The 19,125-nt window shown below is 34.0% G+C and overlaps 1 protein-coding gene across 1 annotated transcript in view; it reads left to right on the forward strand.

Moving 5' to 3' along the window:
• The first annotated feature begins 10,630 nt into the window (after positions 1-10,630).
• Positions 10,631-19,125, forward strand: part of Ten-a (Teneurin-a transmembrane protein) — a 1,628,256-nt gene continuing 1,619,761 nt past the window's right edge. The window contains exon 1 of the mRNA XM_074139868.1: positions 10,631-10,825. The gene's annotated coding sequence lies outside the window, so the exon portion shown is untranslated. The remainder of the gene's footprint in view (positions 10,826-19,125) is intronic.

Here is a 19,125-nt window from a genome sequence, read left to right on the forward strand (position 1 = left end):
AAACAAAGAATATTGCTTGGCTGTTTCACAGATGAATGCACAATTTTGACAACTTATTAAATGTTTAGGAGATTGATTGTGAACTGTTCTGCTATGAGGAGCAGTAAATTTAAACCAAAATGATCATTTGATAGAGAAAACAACATTTTAAGAAAGATTTGGCAGGAAATAAAAGTGAATGGGTTATACCTATTACACAGAAAAATCTGTGAAGCTGAATGAAGGCGATGAATAGAGGAGCTTCTCAGTGCTGGTTTCAAAAATTCAAGAGTGTAAGGGTAGCATTAATAAGTGCGATAACCTAGATACAATAATAATAATAATATGGCCACTTGATTGGAGGCAGGACCTGACTACATGTTAAGTCGGTGAGCTAAAGTCCAACAGCAAAATTATTAGAGCACTTGCTATCTTTCAAAGAAGTAATGGATTATTTTGTAGATCTTTATACAAAATATCTATCCTTCATCAATGTAGGGTACTTTAAGTCACCTTCATCAATCAGATGTCATAAACAAAGGCAGGTTACTATTGCATGCCACTAGAAATTTGTCATTTGCTCTTTAAACCCAAATCTAAGATAGAACGCTTCCACGATTTAGCTTAACGGTCTTCTTTTGTAAGCACTCGGTTACCAAGAATTAGTGAAGCGTTTAAAGAAGCTTTTAGTATGACAAGATCGACTAATCTCTCTAAAGGTGGATGGAAATAATAGAATAAATATTATTGAGAAAACAAACAGAAAGTAATCGATATTAACCATGCTGTTCCTCCAATTGCCTGTACTCGTTCTTAGTAGAAAAATCAGAGTCTAATTTAGACGTAGTAGACATTTCTTTCGGGTAGCTTTCTGGTCACCAGAAGATTTAGATGATGATTAAGGTGCACCTAAACTGGCATTCATGCAGCTGGTTTGCTAAGCACAGAAAAGAAAACCATATACATTTTTTAGGTTAAAATCTGTTAATAAATAGTAAATTTATTATGACATTAAAACAAAACATAGTTCTTAAACGTTGTATTGTACATGTTATTTAGAATGGTTAAATCTTTAAATATACAACAACTTCATTATTTTAACCCAAAGAATATCATTTTGATTTAATTCTGAAAACAAAAATCTGAAATTACTGTTTTCAGATATTCATTGTAACTTCTTGGAATAGTTTATAGAATAAATAACACCGCTGTAACCATCTTTGTAGATTAAATTCCCAAAATTTTAATATTACAATTTCTATTTATTTATTTTTTTATTATGCACATTTTATTTTTAGTACGGCACTGCTCAAAGAAAACGCTTCAAACTGAAAATCTGACATAATTCAAACAACAATAATTCTATCTGGCCATTGGTATCAGAAAAGTTTTCTCTCAATTCTTTTTAATCGATAAACGAGAGCAACATTAGACTTTAAACAAAACTCTAACAGATTAAGCTTTGTTTATAAAAAAAAAGTTAATTTCCATTTGATTAGAGCAATATAAACAGAAATTAATTACATAAGCCAGTAGACAACTAGCGAGATATATATGTACATATATAGGGTGTGTGAGGAAGCTAATTATTAGGCGAGTTGTGATCAATTGACTTCCATTATCTGATCCATCTTAAGTAGGTTTACATTAGCGCTATGCTGAAGCCAGGATAGTAAGGGATATAGAGGATGAGTAAATAGTAAGTGGTTTATACTAGGGCAGAGTTGTCCAAATATTGTTTCCTACCTCCTCAGCCTTCTTTGAGATCCGTTTCAAGTTAATGATATTAAAAGTGATGACTACGATTTTGATATTTTACATGTTTCATTGATTATTAAATCCTTTTATTGATTAAAAATTTTTTTTCTATTAAATAAAGAAAAATATGATGAATTATAAAAAATGTCATTATTAAATTATTATTAACTTAAATGATCCCTATCTGTTACAAAGGAGTTCCAAGTTCATGTTCACTTTATAAACTTTGTAAAATGTAAGATCTTAGTTTTAAAACTTTTTTTAAATAATTAAAACTTGCGCACATATTTTTCTCTTCAAAATTATTAATTAATTTACAAAGTTCTTCTTTAGGACGCTCCCTTCTACGTCTCCAATCATACTATACACTCTGATCTAAATATTCCTCTCGTCTCTGAAATAGCCCAATCTCGATACACAAAACTCCACTCAAATCTACACAATCATTACAACCCTCTGATCCACAACACGTCTACTACAAGCACTTCCTTCAAATCCACTTCGCAGACTAAAGCGGCGGTGGCCACGCGATCATCTTGATACAACGCCAACCTCCTAGGATGGTTGCTGTGTAAGCTTGCCAACGTGGCGAACTAACGGCTTCCATCACTGGATGGTCGTTGTTCACTCCACTCATGCCTCTTGGCGCATATGCATGTGCGCGCGCGTGTATGTAAGTGCATATATGTGCGTGCACGTGTATTTGCGCCATTTCATTGCTCTCATCTCTTTTGCTTGTTATATCTATTATAGTTGCAAAATAAATAAACAAATAAAATAAATAAATAAATAAAATATAGGATTATTTATTATATTTTTGCCCAAATCTTCTAATATATTATTAATGAAAACAATTTTTATGTATTTGAAAAAAACATTATGATATTTTGATACTTTAATTTTTTAAAATTTTTATGAGCGCCATTATTGATTATTTCTCGCGTACCACCTACCAGCAACTCGCGTACCAACGGTTGGGAAACGCTGGTTTAATATATGTGTGGAAGACGAAACATTAGTGATTTCAAGACATTATTGGAAAAATGCAATCGAAAGAAAACACGAAAATCTGTGAAGCTGAAGAAGACTATTGAATATAAGATCTACTCAATGATGGTTTGAAAAATTCAAGAGTATGAGCCTAACTTGAAAAAGAAGACATGTACGACAGGGTTAGTGGTAGGTGATGACTCTGACCGTACCAGGGAAACTGTATCCAGCAATTATATCAGCCAGCATTATCTTGGAATTGCGACTGATCTGATTTTATGGGAACATTTTTATTACCCCCCCCCCCAAAAGGGGTGCAGATTCTTCATGAGCTGATTTCTAAGCATAAGGTATTTGCAGAAGTTACTGGGATATCAACAGGGATATTGTTTTTTCAATCGCATTGTTAGGAGGGATGAAAAGTAGATCTGATGGCGTATTCCTAATGTATTTATCCTAGTTGGCCAAAACATTAATTCTCACCTATAAAGTACGAGGGTCGTTTGAAAAGTCCGTGCAGTCAGAGAGATAGCACCACTGGCGCGTATCGAGGTTATGTTTAGTTAGTAGCATCTCTTGGAAGAACACACACCAAGTTTCAGCCAGATCGGTCTATTTCTTTGTGATTGGCATTCGTTTGAATCGAGGAAGTCGAGTGATTTTCAAAAAATGGACGAAAAAGAATTTCGTGTGTTGATTAAACACTACTTTATGAAAGGCAAAACGCCTCAGGAGACTAAAGAGAAGCTTGATAAACATTATGGTGACTCTGCACCTTCGATTAGAACAGTTTATAAGTGGTTTCAAAATTTTCAGAGTGGCCATATGGGCACAAGTGACGCTGAACGTTCTGGACGCCCTGTTGAGGTTACTACTCCAGAAATCATTGATAAAATCCATGATATGGTGATGGATGACAGAAGAGTGAAGGTGCGTGAGATTGCTAGTGCTGTGGGCATCTCGAATGAACGGGTACATAATATTTTGCATCAACATTTGGACATGACAAAGCTATCCGCAAGATGGGTGCCGCGATTGCTCACGCTTGACCAAAAACGAAATCGTGTGAAGTGTTGCAAGGACGGTTTGCAGCTGTTCCAGAAGAATCCGCATGACTTTAAGCGTCGTTTCGTCACTGTGGATGAAACATGGATACATCACTACACTCCTGAGACCAAAGAACAATCTAAACAATGGTTACCAAAGGGGAATCTGCGCCAAAAAAGGCGAAGACCGTTCCTTCGGCCGGAAAGATTATGGCGACTGTCTTTTGGGATTCGCAAGGAATAATCCTCATCGACTATCTGGAAAAGGGTAAAACTATTACAGGTGCATATTATTCATCGTTATTGAACCGTTTGAAAACCGAGCTGCCTGAAAAACGCCCACGATTGGCCCACAAAAAAGTCCTTTTCCACCACGACAACGCACCAGCAGCTCATCCATCACTCAGCAGTTGAGGTCGCAAAATTAATGGAAATAAGGTTCCAACTCGTTTCACATCCCCTTTATTCTCCAGACTTGGCTCCCTCGGACTACTATTTGTTCCCCAATATGAAGAAATGGCTGGCGGGAAAAAGATTTTATTCAAACGAGGAGGTGATTGCAGAAACGAATGGCTATTTTTCAGACTTGGACAAATCCTATTATTCGGAAGGGATCAACAATCTAGAGCAGCGTTGGACGAAGTGTATAAACCTAAAAGGGGACTATGTTAAAAAATAAAAAAGGTTTACCCCAAAAAATTAAGTAGTTTTTATTTTTGCACGGACTTTTCAAACGACCCTCGTAAACAGCTGTATTTCCATCAAGCAGAAAATTTGTTACTGGGTTACTTCGACTTGGATTACAACTGACAAAGACAAGATAAAGCAGACCCTAAATTTGAACATCAACATTCCAAATTCGCTAATGAACTTAAAAGAAAGAATGGAAATTCTTATTAATAATAAATGACAAACAAAAATGAAGAATAGTTACTTAAAATTTAAACAATCTAATTATGTTTTCAATATTTGTTTGGTGATTCTTTTGATATTCCGCATTTAATATAATTAGACGCATCTTTTTAAACAAAATTTAATCACAAAAGAACCAAAGTATTATAAAAGAAGATTATTTCCTTTACATTACATCTTTTGTTACTGCCTTTGTTTTATCAAGCAGGTAGAAATTATATCATTTCCATTAATTCCTTACTCCCCTTTTGCGCTCACTTTGTGTCCATCGAGAAGAAGATAATAAGATTTTTAAAATAATTCAGTACCCATTTAAAGGGGCGCTGTTAAGTTTTAGCAGTAAAAAAAAGTAAAGAAAAATAAACATCTATTAAAATATATTTCAATAAATTTCCATGTCAAACGGAGTTTGTCGTTTGGATGTAAATGGAGAAAACGTGGTCTTATTAATATAACATTAGTGGAAATGGAAAATCCCTTTTTAAAGGGACTTTTCAACCAGAATTACAATGTGCGTATACTTAGTAAGGTACCAATTTTCTCTTGGTTAGAGTATTTTCTTTGTTTTCTTTTTTTTTGTTATTCTTGTAAATTTTGTTTTTTTATTTTGAAATGCTCGTAAGCTTGAGCACAAATTATATTTAATACTAAACTAATGAAAAACTATTAACTTATTATTCACTAATCACTTATTTTTCTTGGGTTGTTCTCGACGGTGCGTACTAAATGCACGATCGTACATGGCATCCGGATTTACTGTGGAATTTCAAAAACTATTCTTGCATACACCTTACTGCCAGTGGTGTCTTCGAGCCGGAACGCTCCGGAACGTCATTCCAATACTAAAGATGATTTCTATTTAAAGAAAATTGGATGATATAATGAAAATAAAAATAATTAAAAAATATTGAATACGGAGAAAATGAAATCGAGTCCTTATGGATTTGATTTTATTTAATAAAATCAACGATGCGATGTATCAATATTGATAATGGAGGCAAAGAAATTCCTGAAGATTTACAAATTTTAGTTCAATATATACTAAAGCAGTTTACAAAAAAGGTAACAACAACAACAACAACAACAACAACAACAACCACAACAAGAACAACAACAACAAGAGCAACAACCATTTTTGAAAATGCCGTTTTTGCTCATTTTCAGCAACTTTTTTCTCGAAATCTATTATATCTATGTTGTTGCAAAAAAATTATAGTTATAAAGGAGGATTTGCCCTACATTTTAAAGAAAATTTGGGAATTTTATCTTTTATAGAAAAAGAGAAAAAAATTGTCAAATTTGGGAGTTTTTCAACGTTACGCTTTTTCGTGCAGTTTTTGATGATCAACCGTTATACAACTGTCCTACCGGACAGTTTTAATACTATTCCTTGCAGTTCGGGAGTGTGCGAGCGAGGATTTAGTAATATGAATATTATTTTAAATGAACAAAGATATAGAATATTAATTGAAAATCCAGTAAATCTCCTATTTATAAGAAAATGAATGGTCCACCGCAACAATTATTTAATCCAGATGATTACGTCAAAATTTGGTTGAGGTCTCATCGTTCAAAAGGTGACAACAAAATAAAGAAAGTTCAACCAAAAGATCCTGAACATAATCCTATTTGGAATATTTTATAAAAATTATTATTTTTAATGTATTGTTATAAATATTTATGTAATTGTTTATAAGTACTGTACGTATTTTATAGCTATTTTTATAAAATGTTCTTATTATTGTAATAAACGTATACATACATAAAATAGGGTTCGCTCTGCTTACTGGTAGTTATTCCTTATCTTTCTAATCGATACTTCTCTTAATAGTTTTAAAACGAAAGATGCTTCATTTCACTTTGTGAAGGGTAGCATTTCTTAGAGAAGCATCTAGGACTTCAGGAAACCAAAAAAACATGCCTGCATATATTATCAACTACTTCCCTTTACAAGTAGTAAGACGGAATAGAAGAAGCATTACATTATTCAATTCTTGATAAATTTTCAAAAGTTATTAGTTCAAAAATTACACGGGATATAATTTGGTCTTTCTATCGTAATTACTCCATTAAAATATTCACTAATTTTAAAGTTTATTACCAATTTCAAGCAATATTGTTAAAATAAAACATATTGTAATTAACTAATGTGTGTCATTTTTTTCAAGAAACTAATTTCTCAAGTTTAAATTCTTGACAAGGTATGTTCATTGCAGTAATTTTGAAGTAAACAACTATAGTTGACTTAGATAAGTGATTACTACTTTAAAGTGTAACTTTAGTTTCTCAGCTTTTATTAATAATTCACTATATTCTTGATCGGTGTTGCCTTGCGAACTTTGCTGCTCTTTTAAACAGATTAAATCAAGTTATGAGTAACTAACGTACAACATACAGTAAAGTAATGTGAACATCTAAGGTTTATTTTCTCTTCAATTATTAATTATTTCGCATGGGTTTTAATAATAATTAAATTATTTTAACATGAAATTCATCATCATGAAAACTATCTTAACTTTAATAACTAACGTCTTAAATTTTTGTAAATTTATTCAGTTGAGATATTGTTTTGTGAAAAAATAAAATAGTAAATTCAGACAATCAAGGGCAAGTCCTGGTATTCTTTCAATGTAGAAGCAATGGTCTTCTTTCTCACTCTCCAGAAATGTAACAATTTCGATAAATTTAAACAATTTATTATTATTATTATTAAACACCGAACCTGACAGTTTCGAATATTTGAACCAAACCTTTAGTAAAGGAAGCACTGTTATTATACCAGACATTCAAGAAATGGTGGTTTATTGTCTAGAATTGACTTTACTTTGTTAGCTCCCACTTCTCTTGATTTATTTCTCACTGTGTTTGTGGCAGCTAAACTACAAAAGTTTAAATGCGCATAACCATTGTATTAGATGAATGATGTTTACATCAGATTTAGTAGCTTTAATTTAAGATCTGATCCCAAACGTACATATTGTTTTGTTAATTATTAATTATTGCATGAAGTCTTTCTTTTTTTTGATTAAAATAATAGTAATAATAATAATAATCAATATCGAGTACTTTCCCCTAGTGTGAATGAGTAGTATGTTGTTTTTAATAGCGTGAATGTATTTATTGGCATGAAAGTATTTATTTGCGAGATTGCTATTGCTGTGAATGTATTTATAGGCGTTAATGTATTTATTAGCGTGAATGTATTTATTGGCATGAAAGTATTTATTTGCGAGATTCCATTCAAAGAATTTCGTGTGTTGATTAAACACTACTTTATGAAAGGCAAAACGCCTCAGGAGACTAAAGAGAAGCTTGATAAACATTATGGTTACTCTGCACCTTCGATTAGAACAGTTTATAAGTGGTTTCAAAATTTTCGGAGTGGCCATATGGGCACAAGTGACGCTGAACGTTCTGGACGCCCTGTTGAGGTTACTACTCCAGAAATCATTGATAAAATCCATGATATGGTGATGGATGACAGAAGAGTGAAGGTGCGTGAGATTGCTAGTGCTGTGGGCATCTCGAATGAACGGGTACATAATATTTTGCATCAACATTTGGACATGACAAAGCTATCCGCAAGATAGGTGCCGCGATTGCTCACGTTTGACCAAAAACGAAATCGTGTGAAGTGTTGCAAGGACGGTTTGCAGCTGTTCCAGAAGAATCCGCAGGACTTTAAGCGTCGTTTCGTCACTGTGGATGAAACATGGATACATCACTACACTCCTGAGACCAAAGAACAATCTAAACAATGGGTTACCAAGGGGGAATCTGCGTCAAAAAAGGCGAAGACCGTTCCTTCGGCCGGAAAGATTATGACGACTGTCTTTTGGGATTCGCAAGGAATAATCCTCATCGACTATCTGGAAAAGGGTAAAACTATTACTATTATTCATCGTTATTGGACTGTTTGAAAACCGAGCTGCAAGAAAAACGCCCACGATTGGCCCACAAAAAAGTCCTTTTCCATCACGACAACGCACCAGCTCACACCTCAGCAGTTGTGGTCGCAAAATTAATGGAAATAGGGTTCTAACTCGTTTCACATCCCCCCTATTCTCCAGACTTGGCTCCCTCGGACTACTATTTGTTCCCCAATATGAAGAGATGGCTGGTGGGAAAAAGATTTTATTCAAACGAGGAGGTGATTGCAGAAACGAATGGCTATTTTTCAGACTTGGACAAATCCTATTATTCGGAAGGGATCAACAAACTAGAGCAGCGTTGGACGAAGTGTATATGCCTAAAAGGAGACTATGTTGAAAAATAAAAAAGGTTTACCCCAAAAGATTAAGTAGTTTTTATTTTTGCACGGACTTTTCAAACGACCCTCGTATAATTACCGTCTAAATTTGAATTATAGAGATAAGAGTGGCTCACCTCTAACTCTTTATACCTTGGGCTATTCACAGATTTCAGCCGTACTCATCCATAATATTCTGCTTCAATGCAGTTATTACTTCTGATGTCCTTATTTCCCCACTGAGTACATCTTTTACATTAACATTGCACCTTTTTGATTGATATAAATGATTACCTTTAACCTTTATTAAATTAATTTCTTCAAAAATTCTATATTGCAAATGCAGGCTTAAAAATCTTAGCGCTAGAGATAGAGCAAAATATCCTGATCTATTTCTCTCAGTGATCATATTGGCGACAATTAAAATGAAAATGAACAAACGCAGAAACCCCTGTAAATCACCACGTTCCAATTTCAACAGTTAGTTCTAGGTTGGACTGAATTAAATTAAATTACCTTTTGCCAATGGTTTTGGCAGCAATGAAAATTGAGAAAATCCTAAATAAACTAAACTAAATGTAAATAACCTAATCTAAAACCTAGCCTAACTTTAATTGCATTGCGGAGAATATTGACCAATGACTTAGAAAAGTTTACCTAGTTATATTAGTTGCACTAATACCACGCAGGAGTAAAGGCTGTTAAGTCAAACCCATCTTTTATCTTTATTTCTGAGACAATGGTAGTATCACTAAGTAGCAGCAGCAGTGATTATATTTTTGAAAAATGAAGCAATTACAATAGAATGCTAGGCTCTAGAGATGTCTTTGGATTTGATCTGCTGCTAGATCTTCAAGTTTTTGGGCTAGTAAGAGACACAGAAGTTTATCTCAGTAGTCTCTGGATCCGTTAATTGGTCACGTTTCTGGGCCCGGATTTCTCTGGGTTTCATGATAACTCATACTCAGTTTATGCCATTTTAAGGAGGACGATATGGATAAAGTAGGTCCAGGTTAAATGTAAGCTTCTGAGCAGATTTTGAACGGAATTGAAGAAGTACATGTTGTTCGAGAACGATGCATTGTTAGTTTGCAAAGTGAACTGTAATTTGAGAAAGGGGAAGTTGATTAATGATTTCAACCGTTAAGAAAATCTTACCTTCCAGTTCTCATTAAATAAGAGTTCACAGAAAGTGTTGCTATTGTGTATTTATGAGTGCTACACGCCCTAAAAAATCGTTCAAGAGGTTTTAGTTTATTTTCCAGTAATTTTCAGCGCCACGGCAATTTCCGCAAAAACAACTGGAACGTAGATTTTCATAACCTTTTTGAAACCTACCTAAACTATTCATATTAGGATTACATTCCAAATTAAGTACAAAAAAAGGGAGAACGAACATGGTAGATCAAAAGAAGGAATGCTAAGCTTGATTAATTCGATAGAACACCTGAATCTCCTTCAACGTGGAATACAACCTCAAATACACATTACTTCTTGCATGTGTATGTATATGATGTCCTACCTCAACACGACAGTATCACATCCAGTTCAGAGAGTATCCTATATACATATATATGCATCTGAAGATAGAAAAAGGGTATCTCTGCGCTTGTCTCCTACGACAGTACACCAATGTATTCGCTAGAGTCGCTACAGTCGGATCCACTTCCCCATGCCGTCTACCTTTGTAAACTGACAGCACTCGCTTGACAGTCCGCGTTCAGTGTGCATTGTGCTCCGTACGTCCTAATCACCGGTTTGCTATTTCCAAATAGCCGTATTATTTTTACAAAAATAAATAAATAAATAAACACTAAAAAAATCTAAAATCCATATGAGGGTTTATTTATATTAAAACTCTGCAGCTCACTTTATAAACAATTTTAACAAGGTGGGTGTTCTAATATTTATCCTTACTTTTATGTTGTTATCATATTATGTTCTGTTTGAGATAGAATTTACTTTTAATTTTGTAAACAAATATTCATCGCTACCAGTTCAACTCTTGTTTTCGTATAAATTATAGGTTTTATCAACTAAATGTCAAATAAAAATATGAAGAAGTTAAATCTGAAAAAAGGCATAAGTCTTGCTTTAGAAAAAATAAAATAATCTTCAAGCGTACCTCTTTGGAAAATACAAAACAAAAGCAAATAGATTCGAATGAGAGAGATTGATTCAAACAATGCAATAACAATAAGAGTTCAACATTAAATTGAGACTCGTAAGTCTCTTTTAAAACAAAGAAATTAGATTTTTAGATATAAATAACAGCTATTTTGTCATACTTCTCCAAAATCTCTTTAGAAATGAAATAATCACTTTTTAAAAATTGGTTTCATTAACTTCATGATAGTCTTTATGTTTGTTGAATAATAATAACAGGAAAACATTAATTTACAATTTAAATTAATAAAATAAGACCTTTATTTTGAAAAGCGAAGTAGATATGAGATCTAATGAAAACTAAATTTAGACCAAATATATGTTGGAAACTATGTAAACATTTCCTTTAGTTTCACTATGACGCGAAATGAATGTTTCTAAGATTATGATTAAAAGATGGTTCCTGGAGAAATAATTAAACGTATTATAAATAATATTCGATTCGAATTAATAGATTTTTTTTTTTTTTTTTTTTAAAAACGTTTAAACGTCCATTAATTTTCACATAGTTTCTTTAAATAAAGCCCAGCTTATTTTTAATATCTATTTCCAAATATACGAGTACTTCGAAACAAAAAATTAAATTCTCTTAAATATTTTGATTAATTAAGACACATTTTAAATTCGTTTCGATTATAAGCAAGATGCTTTGTTTTTGTTTTAATTTAATTAATTTTTTTAATTGTAATTTGAGAGCATTTTTAGAACAGAAGAACCATTAATTTCAGTTATATTAGGGTTTTTTTTTTTTTAGAAGCAACTCAAATATTTTTATCCACATCTCAATGAAAACAATCATATAATTGTTAAATATTGATCTATCTCAACATTTTTTGGTGATTTCATTCTTCTCTTAAATGCAGTCAAGGCAACAGAAGAAAACTTTTAACCGTTTTTGGGGGAAAAAAGGAGTTAGTGGCATTTAAAGTCGTCTTTTTTTAAAGTATGAGGCCTTCTTTGTCTAAATTTAACTTAATGAGTTTATATCTTTATTAGTTAATTTATTTATTTATAAACTCGCTGTAATAAGTAAACCTGCAGAATGACATTGTCTTTTCCTTTGTGCCTTTTTAAAGGATTTCTATGAACTGTTCATAGCTTTATTAATTTTGATACTATTTTGGACTACTATTTCGGCAATTGCTATTCTAAAAGAAAAAAAAACTATAAATAATTTACTAATTTATTAGTTCTATCACCTCGGACTACAAAAATTTCATCATTTAATTGAATGTAAACTGCAGATAACTTTGGCCATTGTTGATGATAGTAGGTAGTTTTAAATTATTAAAAATGTTGACTTCATTTATTTACAAACATTTTTTAATTTTTATTATTATTATTTATTTTTTTATGATTGAAAATTTGTCTTTTAGGAAGGCTTTAATATAAGAGATTTCAAATGCCTTGCAGCAATTGTGCAAAATCTCCGCAACAAGTTATACTAAATTAAAGAGAAGATAAAGAGATATTAACCCCGTTGCGTTATTTCAAAAGTGATGTTTACTTAATGTAAATCTCTCTCTCTCAAATTCCACCTTAGAGAAAATCGTTAAACACTAAAGTGCTTAGCCGATTATCACGAATTAAGATAAATGATATGGATTAGAGGGTAAAGCTTAGAAAGACATTTACTAAATTAAGTTGGCATTAACATTTATTTCTAGATATGTTTATAATGGTAAATAGTTTCGTTGGAGGAAAACTTATGCGGAGAAAACAGAAATTTGAACAATTTAAATTGACGTCAAGTTCTTTATTTGAATACTTGGACATAAAATTCCATTTTCGATGTTGTGATTGTTTACTAGCTGTAATAAATGTTGACCGTCATTTTTGATTGAACAGTTTTGTAATTAAGAGAAAAATGATATTCAGTAGTATCGTCTCGAGCATTTTTAATACGGGTTCTATTTCCGTATAGAGCCCGTGATATTTGAATTCTGTAGAATTTTATTTTTTTTGTAAAGATGTTTAATAATTAATACATATCTCTAGAAAAATTTTAGGATTTATTATAGTCTACTCCTAACTAAGCAAAGATCTGTCGGTAAACAGATAAACAGAAAAATTGCTCTCGTTCACAGCTTCGCATCAAGGTTACATTGCACGCATATTGTTTTACATACCATCATGATCTCTTCCTAGATCTCATTCTATATGAATTTTAATTCATTTATTATAAAGTAAAAATATTAAATTTAAGATAATAGCGTTGATTCTATAAACATATTTTCTTTCAAATCTGTTTAGGATTTTTCCACTTCACCAAGATTCTTCTAGATAACCAGACTCCCTTTCTTATTCCTGAATAACCCGCAATACACCTGTGCTTTGCTGGTCCACGACCGCAACCTTTTAGATCACCTGGCTTCTGTAAACATTTCATTTATTAGTTAGCGTAGATTTACTTTATATTCCCAATTTACGCTCCTGTAAAACTATTATTTTAGAAAACTTAAGCCTTTTTGCCAAGTTATATTAAAGTATATTTTTATACCTACCGCTAATACTGCTAATTCTCACATCTTAAAAATGGATAACACTTACAAATCTATTCAAGCTAATAATAATAATAATAAGGGGGCGCTAATGACCAAGATGTCGATGCGCCGAAAAAAAAAAAAAAAAAAAAAATAATAATAATAAGGGAAGGGATTAGCTATGCGGTTATCGTACTGGACTCCCACGCGGAGGTCCCGGGTTCGAATCCAGCAGCTGACCCTTAGATTTTCTCTTCCTAGGAGCTTCTTACAGCTCACTGTCCGGTGATGGACAGTGTTGTCTGCAACGAGAGAACACTGTCCGGAGGCCGGCAGTGCACTGAAAAAAGCTCCGGGCGCATATAACCTTAGATGTTGATGCGCCTTAAATAAATAAATAATAAAAAAATAATAATAATAATAATAATAATTTTTTTTTTTTCCGAGGGGGAAAAATGCCACAGGCACCTTCCAGATGAAGTCTGGGTGTGTGGGGTTCTACCCACTAAAAAAACCCCCTCCTCTTCAGGCATGACGTCCACCCCGGAACCGCCATAAGCATTACTTCAGGGTGGTGCCTCGTATTAAATGCATCTTAGATTTGTCTAATTGTCTGGGCCGTAGATCCTATCGACGGTCTAGCTCCCTCTTCTTACTTCTTAGCACAGACCTAACAAAGTACGAAACTTCCTCCCATAGGTGTGAGCTAACAGGCATAGTATCAACTACGTTGTGCGGTGATAGCGGACCAGTCCTTTCCTGCAATCTCGCTCTTTCCTCCGCCCATCTTTCACACTCGAAGAACGTATGATACGCATAATCGTTAGCTGAGTCCCCGAAAATACAATCCTTTGTGGCTAATTTACCCATTTTGCCAAGATAAGAGCAAAAGTATCCATGGCCGGTTAGGAACTGGGTTAGGTAGTAGTCCACCTCGCCGTGTCTCCTATCCGCCCAAGCTGCAGGATCTCCGATGAGACTGGCTGTCCATCGACCCCGAGTATCAGCCAGCCATCGTTCGCGCCAAGCCCGTTTAGCGAACTCTCTAGCTTGCGCCTTAACCTCGCTTTTCCCCAGAACATCCTTCTGCTAGTAGATTGACCTTCTAGCCTGAGCGAGCAGATCTATAGGTGTCACTCCAGCCATCACTAAAACCGCCGGTTCAGACACCGTTCTATATGCACTAGCGATTCTAAGTGCACCCCTTTTTTGCACCACAGCCAATCGCTTACGGTACTTTTCTTTGCTGGATAATAATAATAATAATAATAATAATAATAATAATAATAATAATAATAATGGTAGGGAAGGGATTAGCTATGCGGTTAGCGTACTGGACTCCCACGCGGAGGTCCCGGGTTCGAATCCAGCTGCTGACCCTTAGATTTTCTCTTCCTAGGAGCTTCTTACAGCTCACTGTCCGGTGATGGACAGTGTTGTCTGTAACGAGAGAACATTGTCCGGAGGCCGGCAGTGCACTGGAAAAAGCTCCGGGCGCTAATAACCTCAGCTGTTGATGCGCAAAAAAAAAAAAAAAATAATGGAAGGGATTAGCTATGCGGTTATCGTACTGGACTCCCACGCGGAGGTCCCGGGTTCGAATCCAGCTGCTGACCTTTAGATTTTCTCTTCCTAGGATTTGGGAAAATTTGGGCTTTCTTCGGGTTAATCATGTTCTATCATATTCTATTCTCTGATTCTTTCTTTCACTATATCACCCACTCATCTCTATCTCTTCCTAAAACACACAACATAACTGTAAAACTATTTATAATTGTAAATGAAAGAGAAAACACAATTTTTACAAAATTTAACACTTAGCAAAAAAATAAGTAACAATAATTAAAAATAGAAAGAAATGTCGGGAAAAACAACTTTTAAAAATGATTTCTAATGAAGGGTTTCCACTCTGATATTCGACGTAAAACTGTTCAAATTTTGTATGATATAAAACATGGACGAGGGTGCAAGTGGGGTGGGCAATGTCGATTCTATTGTTAAAAATATCGATTTTCTTTTAATAAAAACAAGTAACCGATTGAAAGAATTCTAAAATAAGATGGAAATAGGCTGGACTTGATCAAAGAAGAATTCCCGTCGAGAAATGGCGCACTCTATCTTCTAATTTCATAAAAGATTTACCAACTCTTTTTTTCTGTTTTGTAAACAACAATCCTTGTTTTAAGGATAAAAACATTCGTAAAAAAGAAATTACTACATTCTTTTTGTATTCCTTCTCGCTCCTGAATTTCAGTCATACTTCTAATAGGAATGCCAATAGCATCAAAAAATCTGAGCAGTACGGTTGTTTAAATTGATAAAACAAAAATAAATTTCAAAAGAATTTACCACAAAATTTAGATTGGTGAGTGTATAATAAATAAACGTAACTGCCTGCTTTAAATTTTATACATTTTGTTGAAATACACAGAATGTTAAATGTCAAGATAAAATTTAATGTATGGAGAATAATGGTTACTGCAAAAATCAATATTATTATTTTGTATTCTCAATTATCAATGAAAATGTTAGTTTTTTTTACAATAAATTTATTTTTCTGCAACCATGTAGGGAAGTTCTCATTATTCAATTAAAATCAGCTGTGTAATGCCCAACTTCCCACACTAGTGGGGGAAATTCCCATTAGTGTCACTTTCCGCACAAGTGAGTGGAAAAACTTTATTGTGCTTCCTTGATATAAGAAGTTTTGTTATTAACATAAATATTTTCTGTAAAACTTTAATAAGCTTATTTAACGTAACTAAATAATTAAAAAACGAATATTAAAAAATAAAATAAAAATTGAAAGGAATATAGAAATAAAAATAATACTTTAATAAATAATTAGATATTTTTAATTATAACAGTTAAAAAGGTTATAGTGTTACCTTATAGAAATTTAAAATGGATTCTAGTGATTCCTGTTTAGAAAACACTCCTCCATCAATAAAAGAAACAGCAGAAAATGTAATAAGTAATGTAAATACGTAAGTAATGTAAATAATTGTAATATAACGATAAATGTTTATAATAAATAAATTACTTTTTGTAGACTGTAAAAATGAAATTTTTAATTTTATTAGTTAATAAATGGTTGCAGAAAAAATATAATATTTAACTCTAGTGTAAAGTATTTTCCTCACACTCGGCAATTTGCACTTGCACTCGCATCGCTTCGCTCGCTCGTGCGTGCAAACCCTGCCTCGCGTGAGGAAAAGTACTACTTTCCACACTTGTTAAATAAATAACTATTTCTATTCACAATCTACGACAAGAATAAAATGTAATCAGTGAATATGAATACAAGAAGTCTTCATGACTGGATCAGCTTGAGGAGAGAAGTTGCCCACCGGCAACACTCTCGCTGGAGTTCTAGACATTACTGGAGATGGTCACGAGGCCAATAGCGTTTCAATCGTCGTGGAAGACGATCTGCAGTTGTAGTGGAAGCAAGTGTCTGAATAAGAGGATTTGTGCGGAAAATCAAGATGATTCAAAGCATTTTCTGTATTTAGATTTGGATTCGTCAGTTATGTATGAGATTTTTGAGGTCGTTTGAGGTGGGTATAGAGTTTGAGACAAAATGGACTGGATCTTTTGTGAATTTTGCATGTTTGGTTGAAACCTACAGTTCAAGTCCGTAAGTCCAGATCGATTTGATTACGCTGTTGTATATTAGTCGTTTTTGTTTCAGTGTTAGCTTCGATTTTTTTTCGACGGTTTAGTTCAGGTCTTTTTTAGTCTGGTATGCGGATTATACGTTAGTCTTTTTGTCGATGTACATCTCAAGGTAGCGAACTAAATTAGCAGAAGAAAGAGGAATTGAGTTAAAACTTATAGAGGGGACAAGAATTACGACGCAGAAGAATTATCTGTTCGCACTTTTGAGTATTGAATTTGATTCTCCACTTTTTGGCCCAGGGTTCTAGTTTTTGTACGAGGGTCGTTTGAAAAGTCCGTGCAAAGTAAGAGAGATAGCACTACTGGCGCGTATCGAGGTTATGTTTAGTTAGTAGCATCTCTTGGAAGAACACACACCAAGTTTCAGCCAGATCGGTCTATTTCTTTGTGTTTGGCATTCGTTTGAATCGAGGAAGTCGAGTGATTTTCAAAAAATGGACGAAAAAGAATTTCGTGTGTTGATTAAACACTACTTTATGAAAGGCAAAACGCCTCAGGAGACTAAAGAGAAGCTTGATAAACATTATGGTTACTCTGCACCTTCGATTAGAACAGTTTATAAGTGGTTTCAAAATTTTCGGAGTGGCCAGATGGGCACAAGTGACGCTGAACGTTCTGGACGCCCTGTTGAGGTTACTACTTCAGAAATCATTGATAAAATCCATTATATGGTGATGGATGACAGAAGAGTGAAGGTGCGTGAGATTGCTAGTGCTGTGGGCATCTCGAATGAACGGGTACATAATATTTTGCATCAACATTTGGACATGACAAAGCTATCCGCAAGATGGGTGCCGCCATTGCTCACGTTTGACCAAAAACGAAATCGTGTGAAGTGTTGCAAGGACGGTTTGCAGCTGTTCCAGAAGAATCCGCATGACTTTAAGCGTCGTTTCGTCACTGTGGATGAAACATGGATACATCACTACACTCCTGAGACCAAAGAACAATCTAAACAATGGGTTACCAAGGGGAAATCTGCGCCAAAAAAGGCGAAGACCGTTCCTTCGGCCGGAAAGATTATGGCGACTGTCTTTTGGGATTCGCAAGGAATAATCCTCATCGACTATCTGGAAAAGGGTAAAACTATTACAGGTGCATATTATTCATCGTTATTGGACCGTTTGAAAACCGAGCTGCAAGAAAAACACCCACGATTAAAAGTCCTTTTCCATCACAACAACGCACCAGCTCACACCTCAGCAGTTGTGGTCGCAAAATTAATGGAAATAGGGTTCCAACTCGTTTCACATCCCCCTATTCTCCAGACTTGGCTCCCTCGGACTACTATTTGTTCCCCAATATGAAGAAATGGCTGGCGGGAAAAAGATTTTATTGAATCGAGGAGGTGATTGCGGAAACGAATGGCTATTTTTCAGACTTGGACAAATCCTATTATTCGGAAGGGATCAACAAAGTAGAGCGGCGTTGGACGAAGTGTATAAGCCTAAAAGGAGACTATGTTGAAAAATAAAAGGTTTACCCCAAAAAATTAAGTAGTTTTTATTTTTGCACGGACTTTTCAAACGACCCTCGTAGATGAGAGGAAGCTGTAGTGGCGTCCGAGTTAGAAGATAGAATAGCAGCATCGTCAGCGTAAGTGCAGATCAGGTTAGAATTAGTTTGTTTATTAGTTGATTTTACACATTTTCTTTTTTAAAATAAGCATGAGTTTGATGATAACATTTATAAAATGGCACAATGCCTGTTGTCTTGTACCACGCAACAACAGGTGGAGTGAAGCACTCTCCTTAACCGCCTCTTCTGGCGTAAAATCTTAAACAAGAGTTCTTAAAAATAATTGTAAAAATACCATACTTTCTTTTATATTCTTTACATATTTCTTAATTTGGTAAAAAGA

The sequence above is a fragment of the Rhodnius prolixus genome, unplaced genomic scaffold (genome assembly GCF_049639745.1).
Source record: "Rhodnius prolixus isolate KJV_2025 unplaced genomic scaffold, Rpr scaffold_6, whole genome shotgun sequence".
Classification (NCBI taxonomy): Eukaryota; Metazoa; Arthropoda; class Insecta; order Hemiptera; family Reduviidae; genus Rhodnius; species Rhodnius prolixus.